Raw genomic sequence first — 13,064 nt, 5'->3', positions numbered from 1 at the left:
GTACATTATTCTCTTGGGGACACTGAAGAGATAGAAAAGTCTGTAGCTAACACAGGCAGTCTCCCTCCATGCAAAATTCATCATTGACTTCGTAGCTATATGCTCAGACTCTTCAGTCAGTAAGTAGTGCTGGTGGTGCAGGACAGGGTATGCATGTGTGAGTTGTAGGGCTATGGTGAGATATGGGCTTTATTATAAAGGGAAGTGAGCTTTCAATCAAAGGAAAAGCTTTGATCTTGAAAGGGAATGTGGGAAAGGAAAGAGAGAAGAACAATACCCTGAGCCTCAAAGTGTCAAGTGATGGAAGTTTCAGTGTTGAAGTGTTGGTCCTGAGTGCAAAATGATCAAACAGGAGGAAGAGGAAATGGGATAACATGAAATGGGATAACATTTCTGAAGACAGAGCTTAATTTCTCTTGGAGATCTTAAGTATGAGCTCAAAATGGTTCAATTATGTTGTCAAAACTCAGAGCAGAAGAAAATGTAAAATAAATCACATATAGAATTGGTGGTGTGCATGTTGACATAAGAGGACAAGGCTTGAGCTAGATGTGAATGAATGAAATTGAGAGCGAAGACAGGGAAAAGATGACACTGATAAAAATTTATCCCAACCTGTCCTTACTACAAAGTGTCACAGTTTTCTATTTTAGTACTGAAAGCAAGATGAAGAGTGCTCCCTTTTTTTTGGTTTTTTTTTTTGGTGTTGTTGTTTGGGGTTTGTTGTTGTTGTTGTTGTTGTTGTTGTTGTTGGTTGGTTGGTTGTTTTTTTTTAATTTCTGGCCAACTTCCATTTTCCCTGTGCCAGAATGTTTCCCTGAGAACCCCTGAACACAACACACCAGTTTTTCACTTTAAAAATACAATCAGTCTGCAAGGAGATAGAAAGAATCTTCAGATTGCTACTCAGTTACCAGTTAGTTTGGCATAATTTTCCACATGACCTATCTTGGATGATATTTTAACTCACTTTCTGAATGATGCTTCCAAATGGAAACCTCGATCTTTAATGGTTGATTTTGCAGCACCAGACAGTCTCACAATTTTGATCTGAGTAACATCTTGGTCTGATGCTTTTCATATTTGCTATGTTTGCTTTCAGCTACACCAGTGTAAATATACTCATATTAAGTGTCTCAGCCTATTGAAGTATAATTCATTTTGAATTTTGGTCTATCATATCACAAGGTACAACAGAGGTTCAAAACCCACACCAACTTTCTAGAATGTGGTTAGTCTTTTGGTAATCATCCACCTTCATTAGCTGATTGAATACTCAGTATATTCTGTCTGACAAATAATTACTGATTTTCAGGCAAAATGATTCCAAATATCTGTCATGACAGCTAGAAAAGTAGAATCTCACCAAAAGTCTCTGGATGTAAATATAGATTTGATGTTTTAAGGATAGAAGCGGTTGGTCAGAAAAGGAAATAAAACCATTCATCTTTGACAGAAAATATAAAATAGATTCTGACTTCCTCATCCCTAATTACCTAGGAATGACTTGGGAACTCCATTTGAGCATAAGTCCAGTGGGAAGAAAACAACACAATCTACATTCTCTTGGATCCTCAAATGTCTGCCATCCTACTGGGGTGACAGTTTTTCTTCCTCTTTTGGCAAAAGAGGAAAAGGACATTCTTCATCCGTTGTGTCAGAGAATATATTCCACCACCATTTAAAATGCAGTTTTCCCCCATACTGAGTAAGCTGTAGTATTTAGCTTCCTAAAACTGCCTCTGGATAGAAGTGCAATGTGTTCCAATAGAGTTTGCTTTCACATGTGCAATTTGTTTGTGACTCATGAATCCCCATCAATATGCCTTCTGTAGAAGATGTTATAAATGGCATCAATCCTTTCCTTGTATTTGAATCACATGCATAAGGCACTGAGATTTCATAAGATACCAAGCAGATTTTGGGAGGACAGCAGTTTTCAGCTTCAGAACAAAAAAAAAAAAAAATCATTTATGTGCAAGATTTCAGTGTAAATTCAATGTGAAAGAGCAACAGAAATTCTTGACAATGCCTCCTCCCCTTCAATCCCTCCTGCTGCCTCTCTGTTGTCATCCTTCTTAAGTATCACCTCTCCTTTCCATCAGGACTGGCACTCAAGGATAACAGATGGCAGCCTCAAGATTGTAGCACCCTTTAATGTCTGCCCTTTACTGTCTGGCAAAAGTGTTGACATTTCTGCCTTGAATGAGAACTGAAAACATGTAAAAATATATTCAACATGAACATTCAGTGTCTAAGATGTTTACACACTGCTAATGGGCTTTGACTTTAATAGAATGATCCTTAGGTCTGCAGAACCCACAGTCAGGTGTGAACTGTATATTTTCTTCTGTTATTTCCACTGCATTAGAGAAATAACCAGCCTTGTTACCCATGGACTTAAGAGCTGTGCATACTATTTCCATCAGCAAATATGAAGGCACTGTTGTGGGTTTTCTTGCAAGCATCAATCAAGCTATGGGAGTACAATCTCCTAGAACTGCCCACAGGAAGTTCTGTCTCCTCCTCTGGGAGGAGTCACTAAATGGGTAGGATCAGGAAGAGATAAACTAAGAAGCTCAGGTGCTATTAAACACTGGAGTCTTGAGCAGTTACTGAATTTTAATACTCGTCATCACAGGTTTTTGTCTTTCATAGTGCACTGATGTTCAGAAGATAAATTGTATAAATGGCTCTTTGTTGCTGAAAGTAAAGTTAATTTATTTGTTTGCTGAACTGAGCACAGAAATAATGGACTGAATTGTTCATTTCTAAGAGTAAGCTTCAGGGAAATCTCTGGAATTATTTTTTTCTTAAGGACTCAAAATAGGTGCCTGAATTCATAAGACCAGTATTTCTGTAAAACATTAAACTCTCCACACGTACAGCGGAGCAGAGCTATGTCACAGTATTGGGCACTGGCTGAATGCCCCCCTGGCACTTTTCAAGGAAGCACTGCAACTCCTGCAACTCATTTATAGCACCGATTTATTTCTGATGGAAATTAAAAATCCCTGCCTCCTCTTCATCATAAACTATTGGATAGATCTTACCATAAGGTTTTTTAAACAGCATTTCATGTTTTATCTGTTTGTACAGGGGTTTTTTTTGTTATTGTTTGCCTTTTAAGTATTCTCAGTTGTTATAAGGTAGAAACTTCCCATTAAAAATATATATGCCCCTTCAATCTTCAAATATGTGGAACAATTCAAGTCATATGGGTGACAAAATACAGGACATAATTTACCAACAAATCCCTCAGATTAATGTATACTCCTTAAAGATTTTGCACAGGAGGACTACACACGTCTGGGAAATGAGGACTACTTTCTGCTTGCAAACCCTGTATTTTGACAGGCTATATTATCTTGAGATAGAACGTCAGAAAAGGAATGAATAATTTAATCAGAAATAAATGAGACAAATTGTGTAAGGGACAGTACATGGATTTCCTTCTTGAAAGCTGAAGTCTGCCCATGCTTCACATGACCGCCCAACCATTCCACACTAAATGGTGAGCTGATCAGAATCAGGTTTCTTCCTGCTAGTTTTTAAACCAAATAAATAAAACATTCAGATTGCTAGCAGATGCAGTGAGTTGTTCTGTGGATTTAAGGAGGCACATAGCTTTTAGTGCCCTTAATAAAAGCCTGTAAAGTAATTTTAAAATTACAACTACTATCCGGTTCATCTGAAAATTTTTAATCCATTTTTGTATTCAACAAATTAATGAAAACAGTAGGATTCACTTCCATAAAAATATTACATGGATTTACTTTTTTGCATGCAAACTTTTAACTGAAATAATATTCCATACATTTCATTGCTTATCTGAAAAAAGTGAATACCTTTGTACTTCATTAGACATCTCTCTTCTCTGCCTCAGCAACATGAGGAACTGTAGCCCAGAGTTATTTTTAGATGCAGTGAGCAGTGTGAGAAAATCTGTGTCTTATTTAGGAAAAAATACGTATATTAAGAATTAAATGTGAATGGTCTCCTTTGATCAAAAGTGTTGGAATAAGCATGTGGGACACAAATGCCTGATGTCGAGGCATGCTGTTCCTGCATTGCCTAACTGTTCTTTCATATTTCAAATGCTGTTTTATTTAATCTTCACATTAGAACATGCTGAGTGATAGGGTTAGAGAGACCTAGTGTTTTTAAATTTGCACATCTAAACCCTGTTTATTGGTATTTTGATGACATCTAGTGGTGACAAAGCTGTTAGCCAGATTTCTGTCCTATGCTGATGTAGCAGGATCATCACATTATGAAGAATGCTTGTAAATGTGGGTGTAAGGCTTGCATTTTGTAAGATGCAGAAGAAAAGGCTCAGCAACCGTTCCCCTTTTCTCTGTCTAATCATAGGGAACAGCAAACTTCTGGTACTTTCAAATATAAAGAAATTTATTCTTGTAGTTTATTTTAGGATTTCAAAGTCAAGTTCCACTGATACTGTCAAAAGGGGTAGCAAAATAGAAAACTAGAACCAGGGTTAGACGAAGCCATAGTGAATCTGTGATAGCCAGCCTGTTCTTCAGTCTCCACCCACTGCCAACAAGTTAAAAATATTGTGTACAAACTGGAAGTGTTTGCCTGCAATAAAGCAATACCTGGCGCTGACAAAGAGTCACATGGTGGTTTTGGATGTGTCTAAATGAAAGAGAGCAAATCTCAGCTGCCCTAGTTGTGAATATCAAACCAATTCTACATATATTAGATGGCTGCCCTTGTTAAAATTCACCTATATATCTGCAAAATCGGTCTCAGGCCCAGTGTATGTAATAAAATAAAAAAAAGGAATCAAGCTGTGAGAATTCTCTTCCTCCTCCCTCAGAGAATTAGTGTTGAATGAATAGAGATACTTTGGTTGAACAGCACTACTTTCTACAACACACATGTTTTACTTTTAATAAATATTTATGAGGAGTTGGCAGGGGAGGAAGAGGTTATATTTTGATGATTAGAAAAAACAGTGATTCAATAAATGACATTAACTTACTAGCTTCTCTGCTTTTGTTTCAAAACTATGAACATGTAGTGAGAGAGTGTGTGTGTGTCTGTGTGTGTGTGTGTGTGTCTGTGTGTGTGTATGTGTTTGAAAGAGAGAGTGTGTGAGACAGGTGGCAGTGGGGTTGCTATAGCAATTACTTGTCACTAATGATAGGAGGGTAATTACTGCAGCAAATTCCCACATAGCTATTCAGCACACAAGTTAGACTATTTCCCATCCCAAAATATTCTTTCTGTATGTGTAAGATTACCTTTTTCACCAGATGGCTACTGGCTACATTTCTAAAATTTAAAATAGTGTAAAACCAGAAGTTCATTAATTATGGTTTCACTGGAATAAGCATTTAGTCACCCCCATCAATTTTAAAAGAGGTAGGGAAGTTCTGTCCTAGGGGGTATACTTTTCTTAAGGTGCAATACAAAATTTTGTTTTTCAGAACACTTTTTGTAAGTTCAATGTCAAAAACATCTTGAGGTCACCTTCAATGTTGCATTCAAGAAATCGAGATTAGTATGTGATTGAGTCTGACTCATCACTTAATTGCACAAGATGTAAATCAGGTTTTTCTGCAGTGAACTAATAAAATTAAACTATTAATAACTGTGAAAACAACTACAAATCAGGCCATGTTCGAAGGAAAATAGACACAGGTATTGAGAAACTCATTGACAGAGTTTCTTTGCAATATGTTCATTAACATATTTTTCATTCCCTTTCTTTCCATGATTTGTAGCTTAACAGTGGGTTATCACCTTATGCAAATCAGAAAACCATCTACATTGCATTTCATTTTTCTTAGGCTGGTTCATTCTACAGTATTTAAAACATTTCCAAAGGAATAAATATAGATGCAAGTTCTTTGCTAACATATGTAATGAAATTTTTTTGTTTTGTATAATCTGCACTAATAAAATGGTCTCAAAAGATGTGTATCTTATTTCCACAAAAGCATGATGTTACCTAAGCTACAGTATTTCTTAATGATTCCTTGGTGGATGAGATTGTCTACTATACCATATTGAACAAATGTTTGATGAACTCCTACTTGTGTATTTCTTTCTGATTCACTTGTTATGAAATTTAAAACTGTACATCTCTCTGGTTACTCATATTAAAAAACAGTACGAATCTGCTTAAGCTTAGTTCACTTTCCATCCAACGTTGCATTTTATTAATCTGAAAAGGAAAGATAACTGTTACTTTGTGTTAATAATGCTAGAAGAAACCTTTATAAAATGCAACTGTTTTCAGATACTTTTTGGTACAGTTATTTCAATTCATAAATAAATCCAGGTGAATATGCTGGAAGTTAAAATCCAGCTGGTGACCTTGTATAAGTAAGTAAAATAATACTTGCTGTAACAACACGAATAATTGTATGTTTAATAAGGATTTTCACAATTTTGTTTCCTTTGTGTATGCCTCTAGTGAGCTTGCTTTATAATCTGCTTCTGATGTGTGAATCAGTAAATCTTATGAATCAGTTTATCCTCAAAGACAGCACTTGAATTCCCAAGGATTTAATGAAAAGCGCTTTCCATTTTTCTCACTAAAAATATATAGCTTGGTGCCAATTAAAATTCAGTGCACAGTGTATCCAGTAACCCTGATAATCAGTAAAAACATGTCAGAGAGCAAAATGGTTTCTCCAACTGAATGGAAATCTCAACGAGCAGTTAACCTACAATAGGAAGAAACTCATTACTAGGATAGCTTGCTGCCTTACAGCACTTGAAAAGCTGATTAAAGAAATAATGACGGGAAACTATATAAAATCCTGGCAAAAGTGACAGGGAGGATAATGACACATATTTCAGCTTGTACCAATACTTATTTTGCCTCAGAACAACAACAAAAAATGTTGATCAGACTGCTACATGTTACATCAATGTACAAGAATGACAATTTCTTCCCTAAAATGCCACACTGTTTTTATTATTTCAGCTCTTTGACTCTTGCTGACTTGAGTTCAAGTCCCAAACGGACTTCTGATCAGCAGGGTAGCTGATTTCAGAATACGGAGAGAGAGAAAATGTGTAAACTTGGCGAAGTACTCCACAAGCTCCAGCTTGCAAAACCTCACAGAGATTGCAGCCCATCCAGCTCGCAAGCTCTCACCTAATATAACATGCTGTAAGTTGTGAAGAAATGTGTTTAAGTATAAATAGTCTCTACAAGCTTCAGGAAGTAAAACTGTTCCCTTAGTTTAGTCAACACATTGCTTGCTGTGGAAGCTGAGAGGCCAATGTCCTAGACTCACCAGTGATTTCTCCCTGTAAAATAAAAGTTACCAATAATTGTGTGTATAGTATTGTCTATTAGGTGGTGCATAAGGGCTTGCATTGTATGTACATACTGTAATTGTATAGAAAACATTACGGAGTGAGCCTGCTTTTAGCCTGATGCCTCATACAGTGGTAATTAAGGAGAACAGTCTTTTGATTTGCTACTATTTGCAGTTCTGTAGGAAAACTGAGTTTAGGCTATCTTGTGCTGTGCACTGTTGCCATGTTTAATCTCCTGATTCGCTAGGAACAATTACATGCGACACCTATGGGGAATTTAATTGCTTTGCTCCTGCCTTTACGGCAATTGTAATTATGGTGTAGTACTATTGGGGGGGTGGGGCGGAGGAGGAAGAGAGAAAAAAAATGTGATGTTTTTTAGAACATAGCACTGAATAATATCAAGGTTAGATTTATACAACAGCATAGCTCCAAGAATTAGCTTCCAGAATTAAACCTGCGCTTCTTTTCTTGAGAGGCCAGACAAAGTAAAGCACTGGTTATTGCAAATATTCTCATGTAAAGCTTTCCATTCAAGCCTATCAAATGCATGTATCCTCCCAATATATGTGGGAGTTAGCACAGCTTCTTTTTTCCCCCTTCTTCTCCAGCTGAGGAAACTAAGGCACAGAAATGTGCTGCCTGATTTGTCTTTATGAGAAATCCAAAGGAGAGCAAATTAGTATGTAAGAAATTTTGAATTTCTAGCATTTCCAAGCTCCTTTTACTTTTAGTGGATGCAGCTTTGAAGGAAACATAATGGGCAAAACACATGGCTTTTTAAGCTATAAGACCTTAAAAAAAACCTGTAAAATGGAACATAATAAATAAATGAAAAAATGTTGCCGTGCACTTTCTGCTGATAAATCCTGTTGAGCAGAATTGAAAATGTCATTGTCTGAATCATACTGCATGATCCCAAGCAAAGGAAGTTGTAGACAGGATTATCCTATTGCATTCTGAAGGAAATTTTAAAGAGAATCCAAAGAGCAGTACTATATTAGAATTTCTTTTATTCCCTGTAGAAAAGAAAAAATGATCACTGCTTCATTTGCAGTAAGGCCTTTTGATTTCTTTTATCATCTAGATGATTTTCAGAACTGATCTTGATGGCAATTCAGTTAGAAATTAAATTCTCATCAAGAAGTCCTCCAGTGGCTTCACAAGTTAACACTCTTTGAGAAGTGGTGTACAGATCAAAATCAGGACAAATGCTCCACAGAATAGAGTCTGTTCTGGCTGAAGAACTCCATAATAATGCAGAGGTTTACTTATCTCAAATAAACGCTAATCAGGCTGAAGTGAAATGCACTCACAATTCTCCATAAGTTACCTGTTCACCTTCAACACCTGCAGTAGTCCCTTTTAAATGATATACAACATGGCCAAACACATGACCTATAGATAGCAAAAAGGCAACCCACTCCTTTGGTATAATTATACTGTACAAGAAATACATGTTTAAGATAACTACTGGGGTTTTCTCTTTGCAGCCTATCCAACATAAGTTTAGTCATGCCAGCAAAGGTATAATGCAACAATTGCCTGTATGAATCTTGGTAGCATTTAGACAATGTGCTGCAAAAGTGAAGGCACACAGTACATACCCCTGCAAATCTGCTGCTATGATTAACCTGAGAAATTTTATATGAGAAAAAAAGTAACTGAGAGAAATGTGTTTTCTTCAGATAATTATCAACTTCTTTTCATACAGTCATCAACAGAACTGACAAGATCTCTTTGAACATCAAGAGTACCTTTCTGGAGGTTTTGCATTCTTTCTTATTAAACTAAAAAAAATATCTTCGTTGACGTTTTAAGCTTTTCCCAATTTTCATCTTAAAAAAGCTAAGGAGTTGATGGAAGACCCTTCCAAGGCCAAAGGGAATAATTCTCATACAAGAGCCAGTATAATTTTTTCCACAGAGTATATTCTTTTTCCTTTCTCTCAGTTAGTAACTGTAACTCCATATAGTTATGAAAACAGCTATAGCCTTTTCACTGAATTAACAGTTCCATGTGTAAACAATCCATATCCATTCTCCCCACCTTTTATTATGCTATAAAAGGCTTCTGGACTGGTACCAGACAGGTCAGGTTTTCCACTCAGAACACAGTAAGTGTGTTCACAGTCAATGTGATGATCTCCTTGAGAAGTCAGCACATGGGAACTATCATTTGAAGACCTGTATTTGGCCACTATCTGGCCAAACAACGTTGGATAAGTCACTTGCAGTCTTTGTTTGAATTTCTGTTTATAAAACCATTATCAACCAATATTTGCAAATTGCTTTGTGTTTCTGTTGTATGTTAAAAGTTATTTTTGTTTTTACTTTAAAACCATGTTCTGACTTTGTTTCCTCCAAATTTACATATCTAACCCTCAATCAAGCCCAAACTGCATCCCTTGTTTTGTAATGTTAACAGTGCAGGCATAGTACAAAAGAGAAGAGACTCCAAACAGTGAATCTGAATGCACTTTTAAACATGCTTTTCCATTGCAGATATTTACAAATGAAACCCTCTGATGCAGCATTTAATTCCCACAAGAAGTACTATTCTCATTGTATCTTCTGTCTGTATACAAGCTTCTGCTGTGTTACTTGTATTGCCATTTTCAGCAGGGACTCAGAAGAAAGAAAGGATAGGAACTCAGACAGAATTACTAAACTGAAACACAAAGATAATGAACTCTAATGCAACAGGACAGCAAATTAGAAGACTGGGAAGTTGTTAGCCCATGTAAAAATAGGAAGAAAAAGAGCTTTTTTCCATACTTTTCAAGCATTCTTCAAAGCTCAGAGAGCCTACTAAACGACTCAGTCCAGTTAATCTGCCTAGAGCTCCTCAGTTCGGCTCTCTTTACAAAAGAAATCCAAGCAGACATTTTTAAGAGCAATTATTTTTTTATGAAAAGGAAATAACTAAGACCTAGAAAGGCACATTAGGGGCTAGGAGACAACCAATCAGGAAATGGTTTAAAATGCCCATTCAGCTCAATTTGCTTTAAAGTATTTCAAACCCCCTGAATACAGCAAATTCTACAAATAGCCAAGTGGCTGGGAGACATAGTGCATATTGCCAAACAGATTTAAATGCAAAACCAAGACTCCTGTTTCCCAAAGCTGTGGAGGGTGATTTTAACACTGTCTAGTCTTAAGGCAAAGCTAGTCTCTCTGTTTTATACATTTCCCTACCAGTGTCCTAATGTTCCACTTCTGTGCAAATATACCTACAGATAAACATATGTATACAGAAATTTGGTAGTTCCAAAAATGACATAGATTTGGCAAAATTGTGTCCTTTTTCACAACATTATCAGCCACAAGCATTCAAACATCATAAAATACCCCCTGTCCTTTGCTTTGGGACCAAAATTATAAAGATTTGAAATTATGCATTTAATAACATATTTTAGCATTTTATTTACTTTCCATTTTGATAAGTCTTGTGAAAATCTAGATAATATATTAAATTTTTTAGAAACATGAAGTTATGAATTTATGTTTTCATTAAAACAAATCCTTAGATTCCCCCTCTATACAAATCATTTTAGCAGCTGAAACATACAGAAATGCATCACATATCACAAAACTGTGATAAAATTTGAAAGATGACAATATTGAATCCATGGGTTGCACTATAGTTTTATTATTCTAGAAGTTTACAGGTACTGTCATATGAAAGGGTACAAAACTATTATAATCCTGACCTTTTCAAGTAACTGACATTCTGAAAATGTTCTGACACTTATATGGAATGGGGGAATTTTATTTTTATTCTGGAAAAAAATAAGACATCTAAACCTCTAAGTCTGGATAGGAACTTGAGAATCGAAAGAAATAAAGGCAATGTTTCCAGATTTTTGTAGGGAAAAAAAAAAAAAAGCACTACCACTCAGGAAATCAGATACTCAGCTGTGTCTGTGGAAAGCTACGACATAATCTTTCTGCAGAATGAGAGAGTCCTTTGAAAGGCTTCCAAGACAGAATAATTCAGAATATTTCTAACAAGACTATTGATTGCAAAAGCACATTTCCTTTCCACTTACCCACACTTTGTGATTTTAAAGGCCTACACGATAATGGTGAAGTTATATGAAGCCTAAAAACTAGTAAAAGCTGCATACAGAATCCCCGATATCTGATCAAAGGCAAGCTATTTCGTAAGCAATCACAACTCTTTGAAAGATAAACTAAAACCATCTATTAAGAGCTAATATTTGAAATAATGTCTGCTAAATAAAAATTACTAAATGGGTATTAAAACAGAATATGAATATAGTCAAATGGCAAATATCAGATTTTTTTTCTAAGACACATGGAAACAATTTCAGAGATTTTCAGTAAAGAAGCACCATGTGACACGCAGTAAAAGCAGTCAGCTTCCATGTTTCAGCACAAGTTGTACCACACAGTGCAAAGAACAGCAGAAGTTTATTAATAAGCATGTAACTAGAAGACAAACCTGCCGTGATGACTGCAGTTGTGCAGAAAAAGATTCTTTCTTGGATTTCATAAAAATGTGCAGAAATTTTTTTCAGATGACATATTTTCCACATTAAAGAAGAATTAGGAATTATGATGACCTCGTGGAAGAAGATATAAATTATGCCTCTTTTACGTGTAGATGGATGTTGCAAATTCACAATGGCTTTTTTCTGGAATACTAGCCATCCTTCAGATTGTGAAACAAAAGTCTCTGAATGCAAAACCCAAAGGTGGGTCCTCATTATCTGAAGAAAGAGGTGGGGAAGAAAAACACCTTAACTAACTTGATGATGTCCAAAATTACAATATATGAAAGTGTAATACTGAAAACCAGGCGAAACAGCTGTATTACGTGTAAGATTCAGATTCATAACCATTCAGACTAATTAAAAGCTGACCATGACTGAATCATGTGACTGGAAAATCAGCATTTACCACAATAAAGCAAAACTATTCAAGAAGTATTATGGAATAAGAGCTCTAAGTAGGTTAACAATTCCTCTTTACAGAAGTGCTGTAGAACACAGTTGCAAGACATTGGTGCGAAAACAGAACTATGGCAAGAATGATAACTGCATGTAGATGAAATGTTGTGACTTCAACCTTTCCAAATAATGGTGAAGTGATTCATTCCATGGTCATGATAGCTATTCTTGCAGTCTGGTCACACTCATTACTGAGGATCAGTCCTCCAAAAAGCACCAAAGCTAAAGAAAACTAAAGCTTACAATTATGTCAGGATACTCAAAATACTACAGCCTGTGCTCCTTCACTGACAAATTGTTACCTAATCACTAATAGTGAAAGTCATTGCACACGCAGAAAAGAAATGCTATGATAGAAGCCTAGATGAATGAATTTTTTGGATAATAAAGCCCTGAGATTCAATATTTAAATCCTATGAAGAAATGTCCAGTGGAACATAGAATCACTTTGGCTACAAATTTGCCTGTCTCCTGGACTGTGCTGCTGAGTGATTTTACTGGGCATTTGTTGCTGGTTTTATTTGGCATTATGTTTAGGTTTCATTTGCAGTAAGTGGTAAGCAAAATGAAGTCTCGACTTCAATGTTCAATTAGTTTTATTTAAACATTAATATAATTTACTGTTTCATGGAATCTACCTTCCTTTTAGCCAGGTTTTATATACTTTTTTCATTATCTTTTCCTATCCTTCAAAGGATGTTTCAAGAAAAATGTTTATAAAAATCTCATTTTGTTCTGCTAACCTTGAAAACTAAACATGTTTCATTTATTTTTAAATTAAGTGAAA

Source organism: Corapipo altera, unplaced genomic scaffold, assembly GCF_003945725.1.
Source record: "Corapipo altera isolate COAL_440 unplaced genomic scaffold, ASM394572v1 23, whole genome shotgun sequence".
Lineage (NCBI taxonomy): Eukaryota > Metazoa > Chordata > Aves > Passeriformes > Pipridae > Corapipo > Corapipo altera.
This window is presented reverse-complemented; position numbering follows the sequence as displayed.